Source organism: Gossypium arboreum, chromosome 7 (genome assembly GCF_025698485.1).
Source record: "Gossypium arboreum isolate Shixiya-1 chromosome 7, ASM2569848v2, whole genome shotgun sequence".
NCBI lineage: Eukaryota > Viridiplantae > Streptophyta > Magnoliopsida > Malvales > Malvaceae > Gossypium > Gossypium arboreum.
The window spans coordinates 54,386,931-54,397,355 of NC_069076.1; the positions used below are offsets into that span (position 1 = coordinate 54,386,931).

Genomic DNA, 10,425 nt, shown 5'->3' on the forward strand with positions numbered 1-10,425 from the left:
CGTGTTTATCGTGATTTTCAAATTTGGGCACGTCTGAAATTCGTCCCACGCTCGTGTCCTTTGCACGTGTAGGTGCACACGGCCTTGTTGCATGGCCGTGTCCTACTTCATTCGCTTCTCCCACGCCCGTGTGTATAGGCGTACGCCCGTGTTGTTTTATCAATCTTGAGCACAGGTGGTGGGCACGGGCATGCCGCATACCCGTGCTAAATTCTCAGTTTCAACCACGGTTTCTAGACACGGGTGTGTCACACACCCATGTTGTTTTGACTGACTCGCCCATGGCCACATCGCACAGTCGTGGCAACTTATCGCATCTCGTGTTGGGGAAAAATTTTGCCCTATTTTCACACGACCGTATCACACGACCGTGTCTCCTCTCATGGTGTGAGCACGGCCTAAGGCACGTCCGTGTGCCTGGCCGTGTGGATTAGAAAACCTATGTTTCAAAGACTCAGTTACTGATTAGATGTTAAAAAGTAAAATTTTAAAGAAATCAATATTGTTAGTGCTCGGGTTGCCTCCCGAGAAGCACTTATTTAGAGTCTAAGCTCGACTTACCTCTCTTTTGCGTGATCATGGTGGTGCGAAGAGTTTACACTCCTCATCCCTGCTATCAATTTCATCAAGATAAGGTTTTAAACGAGTACTATTTACCTTAAAAGTGTTGAATTTGGGATGAATTACCTCGACTGTACTGTACGAAAAAATGCTGAGTACCGTAAGTGGGGTTGCTCCGTTAGGTTCAGAAGTGGCAATACGAGGGTCTGCTACATCTAGTAGTACTTTGTCTCTAATCTTAAGCTTATTTGGTGAAATATTGAGCTCATCATGGCGTGGTTTTGGTTTCATAGATGGGTTCTTTGTTGTTACTTGAACAAGGCTCATGTGTGCTCTTCGAACATGTTTCCTGTAAAGAAGGTTGGACCACATGGTCAGTATTAATAGGATTACGAGCTTGAAGAGTAACTGAGTCATCACCCACACGAAGTGTGAGTTCACCTGTACCAACTTCAATAACGGTTCTAGCAGTTGCTAACAAGGGCCTTCCTAGAATTAGAGGTGCATCACTACCCTCTTCTATGTCTAGAACAACAAAATCGATTGGGAATCTAAATTCATCAATTTTTACAAGTACATCTTCAATGATACCTCTAGGAAATCTGATAGTTTTATCGGCTAACTGAATACTCATCGTAGTTTTTTTGGGTTTCCCAAGTCCTAGTTGTTTAAACATTTTGTAGGACATGACATTAATACTAACCCCTAAATCAGCCAAAGCATTTTTAACATTTAAGCTACCAATTAAACAAGGAATCATAAAACTCCCTGGATCTTAAAATTTGTTGGCTAGCTTGTTCTGTAGAATGGCTGAGCAAACTGTATTTAACTCCACATGCAACGCTTCATCCAACTTTCGTTTATTTGCTAAAAGATCCTTTAAGAATTTGACTGTGGTTGGCATCTGCGAAAGAGCTTCAATAAATGGTAAGTTAATCTGTAATTTCATTAATAGTTTAAGGAATTTACCAAATTGTTCATCTGTGCGTTCTTTCCTTGTCGCATTGGGGTATGGAACTTGTGGTTTGTACTCTTTACTTACCGATTTCTCCTCACTGTCGTCTACCTCGCCTATACCTTTACTTACCACAATTCCTTACCTCAGTTCAGGTTTAGGTTCAACTAACCCTTCTTCATCTTGGATGGTAATTACGTTGAGTTGTTCCCTTGGGTTAGATTCAGTGTTACTCGGTAGGCTACCTTGTTGTCGTTCAAAAATCAATTTGGCGAGTTGGCCAATCTAAGCTTCGAGCCCTTGGATCGACGCTTGTTGATTCTTAAGTGTTGTTTAAGTATTCTGAAAGTGAGTTTTCGACATTGAGATATACTTCGTTAGCATCTCCTCAAGGTTTGACTTTTTCTCTTCTTGGTAAGGTGGTTGTTGAAAAGCCGGAGGATGGTGTGGCCTTTGATTTCCTTGACCACCTCAAGAGAAATTGGGATGGTTCCTCCAACCTGCATTATAGGTATTACTGTATGGGTTATTTTGAGATCTAGAATTATTATTACCCATGTATTGGACTTGTTCCTCCTCGGTGTTGGGGTTGAAGGATTGATATTCTGTGTGTGTTCCTCCTCCATTTGAATCGCACCTCATAACTAGATGTACCTGAGTAAAACCACACAAACCATCAATCTTTTTATTTAAGAGTTCTACATGGTTAGATAGCATAGTAACCGCATCGAGGTTAAAAACACCGGTTGCTTTCGTTGGCTTTGTCCTCATAACTTGCCACTGATAGTTATTCAGTGACATTTCTTCAATAAATCTGTAAGCCGCTTTAGGTGTTTTTGTTGTTAAAAGGTCCACCGGTGGCTGCGTCGATGAGTTGCCTCGTTGAAGGGTTCACACCATTGTAGAACGTCTGAACCTGTAGCCAAAGTGGTAACCCATGGTGAGGGCACCATTTTAAAAGATCCTTGTATCTCTCCCATGCATCATAAAGCGTTTCTAGATCCATCTACACAAAAGAAGAGATGTCATTCCTTATCTTAGCCGTTTTAGCCGGCGGAAAATATTTAAGTAAAAACTTTTCGGTCATTTGTTCCCAAGTAGTGATTGACCCTCATGGTAATGAGTTCAACCACTGTTTAGCTTTATTCCTCAGTGAAAAGGGAAACAACCGAAGGAGTATGGCATCATTAGAAATGCCATTGATTTTAAATGTGTCGCAAAAGTCCAGAAAATTCGCCAAGTGATTGTTTGGATCCTCATCTTGCAAACCATCAAACTGAACAAATTGTTGTATCATTTGAATCGTGTTAGATTTTAGTTCAAAATTATTTACAGCAATAGCAGGCCTAACTATACTTGACTCAATTCCTGTTAAATTCGGATTAGCATAATCATACATAGTGCGCAGAGCATGATTCTGATTTACTGGATCAACGGCAATTGCAAGAGGTAGCTTATTTACTTGATTTTCTGCCATCCCCTCAGTTGTGGCTTGAATATCGCCATCTTGCTCTTCCTCTATGTATCTTAAGCTTCACTTTATTTCTCTTCGGTTTCCGTGAGCTGTGCGATCGATCTCACTATCAAAAAGTAATGGTCCTGACAGGTTTCTTCTAGTCATACACTATAAAAAAACCTGCCAGAAGCGAATATAAGAGAAAATTAGAAAATAAAATAAAAATTTAAATTGCAAATAAAGTAAAAAGGTTAAAGTAATAAAAATCGAGTGTTCCTAATATCTTAGTTCCCCAACAACGGTGCCAAAAACTCGATACGTGATATTCGCAACAGGTTTTAAAAATTCATAATTAATCGGTCTTGAAACTAACTATTATCATGATAAAGGCAAGTGTACCTATCGAACAGTAGTATAGCTTTAGCAAGACCGGATTGTCGAACCCAAAGGAACCAAGAGTATTAGTAATTACTTTCTTTTTATTATCTGGCCTAAAAATTAAGCAATTTGTTTATCTAAACTAATTAACTAAACTAAGGGTGCACAGAGAGAAAATTGGGTAAAAGCTTTTGGGAAAACTCGATTGATTAAGACAATACCCAAGGAAAAATCCACCTAGACCTCACTTGTTATTTAACTCTAAATCAGACGATTTATTCATTTGACTTGATCCACAGAAATCCCTAAGTTCTATTATTATCTCTCTCGAGACTAATAACGTATAACCCTAGGTTGATTAATTTAAATCTCTTTCTAATTAACACCCTAGTGTTGCATTAACTCGATTTATGGACTCCCTTATTAGGTTTCACCCTAATCCAGCAAAATCTTGTCACCCTATCTCTAGGCGTGCAATCAACTCCATTTAATTATGACAAATTTACTCTTAGACAGGTGCTTTTGCTCCTCTGAATAAGCGCATTAACTTGAATCAATATCCTGGAATATTAAAACATGAATTAAGAACACATAATTAAGAAGAAGTCAAATATTTATCATACAATTCAGATAATAATAACAAGATCCGTCTTAGGTTTCATTCCTCTTAGGTATTTAGGGGGTTTAGTTCATAATTAAGAAAGAAAAAATCTCAAAAGAATAAAGATAACAAAATATAAAGAAAACCCAAAACTCCTGAAGGAAATTGAAGGGAGATCTTCAGTCTTGACAATGAATCCAACTTCTGAGATGGATCAACCGGCTTTCCTTGAGTAATTCCTTGCCTCCTACTCTGTGTGTCTCTTCTAATTGCCTCCCCAGGTGTTTAAATAGGCTTTAGAATGCCTAAAAGCCCTCAAAAGTAGCCTTTTCCGAATAGGACTAAACTTGGGTTCGACAGAGACACGCCCGTGTGACACGACCGTGTGTGATTTCTTCAAGACCGTGCTCAAGGCTATTAAATAGGCATAGGCATGTGGTCTACCCGTGTGAGGAGGTCCAAGCCGTATTAGAGCCTATTAAACCTACACAGGCGTGTGATCTACCCGTGTAAAGAACCTCAGGCCGTGCTGATTTCCTACGTTGGCCCGTTTTCTCCGTTTTTGGCCCGTTTCTCGCTCCTTTTACCCTCCTATGCTCACCTAAGTATAAGACGTGAAATTATAGAATTAGGAGCATCGGATTTACCAAATCTAAGGAGAAATCATCCATAAATGTGCTAAGCATGGGATAAAAATATGTATAAATTACGGTTTATCACCCGAGTGTCTACCCGTGTGGACCATTTAAAGGCTATTTCCTAAGCCATTTATCACCTTCAATCATTCATACACTCAAGTATATTTCATAGCATGCAACATGACATATTTAGACACTCAATTATTAAACACCATGGCACTTTCACATCTTCATAATGTCATCCTATTACACATTCAATTAGTCACATCATTTAGTATCATTCCACATAAGTTCATGCATAACCAACTTTGTTACCATAACTTCAAATTATACCTTCATGACTATAGTCATCTTAAGTCATTAAGTCATTCCTTATTTTCATGTACTTAAATCATACCTCTTTATATATCCATCAAACAAACCACATAGCACATCATCAAGGCATTATCACATGCATGCATAAACAATTAGGTTTACAACCCAGAAATCAAATATAAGCCATCTCACATGGCCATTACAAAATGAATCATCAACATCATAGGCCTTCACAATTTGGCCAAAATAGCATGACACAGATCACAAAATATCTAAGTCCCCCTATACATGCCATACTCAAGTTATCAAATTCACTATACCCAATATTCTTTTGATAGTATGATCGAATACTCCGACAGCTTCCAATCCCCAAGCTAGCTTAGTGGAACTACAAATGAGGGAAAAGAAAGGGGGCAAGCATTAAAGCTTAATAAGTCCACATGCAAATGATATGCAATGATAGTAAACAATTATCATACAAAGACATAATAACACAACCATAAAGATTATTCATCACTCAAACCTTTTTTACTTACTTATCATATGCACATATATACTTTCCCATCACAAATCATTCTTTATCAAGGCATTATTCATGGGTTTAGCGTACATACCTATATTCACTCGTAGTATATCATATAACCATACCTCTTTAACATGCCCTCCTCGGGAATTTCATCACATCCATTGCATTACCCATTGAACACTCGAAATACTATTGGATACGCGGAATAACTTGCACATAAGTGTCACATATACATACATACCCAAAGCAACCTCATAACATGTAATGCTAGCAATGGAGCTACTCACGAGCCTGCTCATATAAGCTATCAGTCAAAGTATAACTACACGGCTTGCTCAGACAAGCTGTCAGGTATCCGACCCACTCAAGGATTACCTAGCCATCGGTAGGATACATAAGACCATTGCCCAGAACCCAATTACATGTATCGCATCCATTATGAACTCAGACCAACTCAATAAGCTCGGATGCCACACACATATCACGAACCCAAGCCAACTCAATGAGTTCGAATTTCGTAATTCCTAGTGACATGTCACTTGTATCCTATACTATTCCTAAGGTTCAAACGGGATTCTTTCTCACGTGTACATAACATCTCCATCGTACTTGCTCGTAACGTCGTGGATAACGACCAATATCATTCATACTTATAAAGTTACCATTAGGCATAGCATACATAATAATGATAAAAAATTTATCACATAATGTCAACACATCAAAATATATTACATTGTCATATTATTTACACATGTACTTACCTCGGTACAAAATGACGGTAATCGAGCCTAATTGTCGTATACTTTATTCTTTCCTTGATCAAGACCCGGATCACGTTTTTCTTGATCTATAATGCCAAATTTAACTTGCTTATTAATCACATTTCTCAAATCAATCCATAATTCATGCTTTGGTAAATTTCCTTTTTACCCTTATCTTTTCACTTATTTACGATTTAGTCCCTAGGCTCGTAAACTAAAATGCATGCATTTTCCTTGTTACCCAAGCCTAGCCAAATTTTCCTTGTACTCATAACAGCCCACATTTTCATCAAAATTAGATTTTATCACTTATTTTACACCTTTTTCAATTTAGTCCTTTTTAATGGTTTTCATGAAAAACCATCTTGTGAAGGATGTTTGTCACACTCCAAACTTTCATATTCCTCCATAAACCATCAAAATACATAATTGTCACACATGGGTAAATTTTCATACATAAACCCTACTTCAAAATAAGGGGAGAAATAGGTAACTTAAGCTACGAGGACTTCAAAAATATAAAGAACATTAAAAACGGGCCAAGGAACACTTACTATTGAGCTTGAAAAGATGAACAAAACCCTAGCTATGGCTCCTTGAAATGTTTGGCAATGGGGGAGGAAGATGGACACAAATTTTGACTTATTTTCCCTTTTTATTCTTTTATTTACCAAATGACCAAAATGCCCTTAAAGTCTTTTTTTCAAATTTTTCCTATACATGTCCATTTTTTTCCAAACTTTTAGAAATTGGTCAAATTGCTAATTAAGACCTTCTAATTTATAATCTAAAGCAATTTCATGCTAAAAGCTTCTAGAACCCAAGTTTTGCATCTTATTCAATTTGGTCTCTAAAGTTCAATTAGGCATTTTATGCATAGATTTTCTTCATGAAACTTTCATACAAGCATGCATACATATCATGGACTTCATAATAATCATAAAATCATTATCTCTATCTCAGATTTATGGTCTAAAAACCACTGTTTGGACTTGGCCCTAATTCAGGATGTTACAACTCTCCCCCTTTAAGGATTTTCATCCCAAAAAATCTTACCAGTAAAAAGGTTTGGGTATTGTTTCCTCATTGCCTCCTCTGGCTCCTATGTAGCTTCTTCAACCCCATGTCTTTGCTATAGAACTTTCACAAGGGCAATACTTTTGTTTCTCAATTGCTTGACTTCTTGAGCCAAGATCTTAATCGGTTCCTCACCATAAGTCATATCCGGTCAATTATCAACCTCCATCGAAGCAATCACGTGTGAGGGATTAGATCTATATTGGCACAACATGGACACGTGAAATACATCGTGAATCTTTTCTAACTCAAACAGCAAAGCCAATTGATATGCTACCGGACCTATCCTTTCAGTAATCTCATATGGTCCTATAAAACGAGGAGTCAACTTGCCTTTTCTACCGAATCTCAAAACCTTTTTCCATAAAGATACTTTCAAGAATACTTTATCACCAACTTGATACTCAATTTCTTTCCTTTTCAAATCCGCATATGACTATTCTCTATCTGATGCCGCTTTCAAACAATCACGAATTACTTTCACCCTTTCTTCGGTTTCCTTAACCAAATCAGTTCCATGAATCTTATTCTCCTTGAGTTCAGTCCAATACAAAGGTGTACGACATTTACGTCCATATAATGCCTCATTAAGCGCCATTTTCAAGCTTGACTGATAACTATTGTTGTACGCAAATTCAACCAAAGGTAAGTACATTTTCCAACTACCTTGGAATTCAAGTACACAGCATCTAAGCATATCTTCAAGTGTCTAAATTACTCTCTCGGATTGTCCATTAGTCTGTGGATGAAAAGCGGTACTAAAATTCAGCTTTGTACCCAAAGCTTCTAGTAACTTCTTCCAAAATCGCGAAGTAAACCTCAGATCTCTATCCAAAATAATTGATAGAGGTATTCCGTGAAGTCTCACAATCTCAGAAACATACAATTCGGCTAACTTATCAAGTGAATAATCAGTGTGTACCGGTATAAAATGAGCCGATTTAGTCAACTTGTCAAGCACCTCGATACAAATTCGGATATATCTCTTTTGATATCGTCCCACTAATACATTTCTTTAAATCATTGTACATTTTCGTGCTACCTGGGTGAATTGACGTACACCCATTATGAGCCTCATGCAAAATACTCTGAATCAACTCAGTATTCTTCGGGACACAAATTCTACCTTGGAACCTCAAACAACCATCAAAGTCTTTCTGAAAATCTAGTTCACTGCTCGACTCACACTGAGTTTTCTTTGTTTGTAACTCTTTATCAACTTTCTGAGCATCACAAATCTGTTGTACAAAAGTCGGTCTAGCTCTCAAATCTGCTAGAATTACACCATCATTAGATAAGGTCAATCGTGTGTTCATAACCCTCAAGGCAAATAAAGACTTCTTGCTCAGGGCATCGGCGACCATATTTGCCTTACCAGGGTGATAATCGATCACAAGCTCATAGTCTTTTAACAATTCAAGCCATCTTCGTTGCCTTAGATTTCAGCTACTTAATCTGTATAGACCTGGCATTTCTCCCCAAATAGAAAATGTCGCCAAATCTTCAAAGTAAATACAATGGCAGCGAATTCTAGATCATGCATCGGATAGTTCTTCTCATGGGGCTTCAGTTTTCGCGAAGCATAAGCTACTACCTTGCCTTCTTGCATAAGTACGCAGCCCAGTCCACTCAAGGATGCATCACTGTAAATCACAAATTCTTTCCCTGATTCCGGTTGTACTAACACTGGTGCTTCAGTCAATAACATTTTCAATTTCTCAAAGCTTTGCTGACATCTTTCCGACCACTCAAACTTGACATCTTTCTGAAGTAATCTTATCATAGGAGTGGCTATCATGGAGAATCGTTTCACAAAACGTCTATAGTAACCGGCCTAGAAATCTGACCTCTCAAAGCCAAAACTCATAGCATACAACTATTTATCCCTCAAAGTTTGCAAAATCGTTCTCAAGTGCTCGGCATGCTCTGCCTCATCTCTAGAATAAATCAGGATATCATCGATGAATACTACAACAAACTTGTATAAATATGGCTGAAATATTCGATTCATAAAATTCATAAACACAGCAGGGGCATTTGTTAATCCAAATGGCATAACAAGAAACTCATAGTGGCCATACCTCGTTCTGAAGGCAGTCTTAGGCACATCCGACTCTTTAACTCTTAATTGATTGTAGCCGGATCTAAAATCTATCTTAGAGAACCATGTCGCTCCTTTCAACTAATCGAACAGGTCATCAATACTTGGGTGAGGATATTTTTTTTTAATTGTCACCTTGTTGAGTTGTCGATAGTCGATGCATAATCTCATGGAACCATCCTTCTTTTTTACAAATAGTACGGGAGCACCCCACAGTGAAAAGCCTGGTCTGGCAAAACCTTTATCGGTCAACTCTTGCAACTGTGACTTGAATTCTTTCAACTCAGTCATAGCCATCTTGTACGGAGCAATAGAAATAGGTGTTGTCCCTAGCATTAACTCGATACCAAATCCAACTTCTCAAATTGGAGGCAAACCTGACAATTCCTCCGGAAATACATCTGCATACTCATATACAACTGGTACTAATTCAATTTTCAATTTGGATTCTTTTGTATTCAATATGTATGCCAAATAAGCTTCGTACCCTTTTCTCATGCATTTTTTAGCAGACATCGAAGAAATTACAATTGGTGACCTATCTGACTCGTATGTTTTAACCTGGAGAATCCCACCATTATCACATTTCAATTCAATAGGTTTATGTCTACAATTCACTATAGCATCATGTAGTGTCAACCAATCCATACCCAGAATGACATCAAATTCATCAAACGGCAACAACATCAAGTCGGCCGGAAAATAATGACCTCTAATCATCAAATGGCATCTCTTACATACTTTATCAACTATCACATGCTTTCCTAACGGATTTGACACCTTAATGATAAATTCGGTAGACTCAACAGGTATATTCATACTAGATACCAATTTCATACACACATACGAATGAGTAAAGCCAGGGTCTATCAGAGTAATAACATTAGTATCATAGAGGGAGAAAATACTAGTGATCACCTCAGGAGAAGTTACATCTTCACGTGTGCGTATGGCATAAGCTTTAGCCGGAGCTCTAGCTTCAGACCTCAGTGTTGTATCTTTTGTCACATTCTTGCTACCAAACCCATTCCCGACATTTCTTGAGGGTCTTCCCCT

The 10,425-nt window shown here is 37.9% G+C and overlaps 1 non-coding gene across 1 annotated transcript; it reads left to right on the forward strand.

The window, feature by feature from the left end:
- The first annotated feature begins 2,448 nt into the window (after nt 1-2,448).
- On the forward strand, nt 2,449-2,555 carry LOC128295767 (small nucleolar RNA R71). Its single transcript, XR_008286318.1, has one exon. It is a non-coding gene; the product is annotated as a small nucleolar RNA R71 (small nucleolar RNA).
- Nucleotides 2,556-10,425: the final 7,870 nt, after the last annotated feature.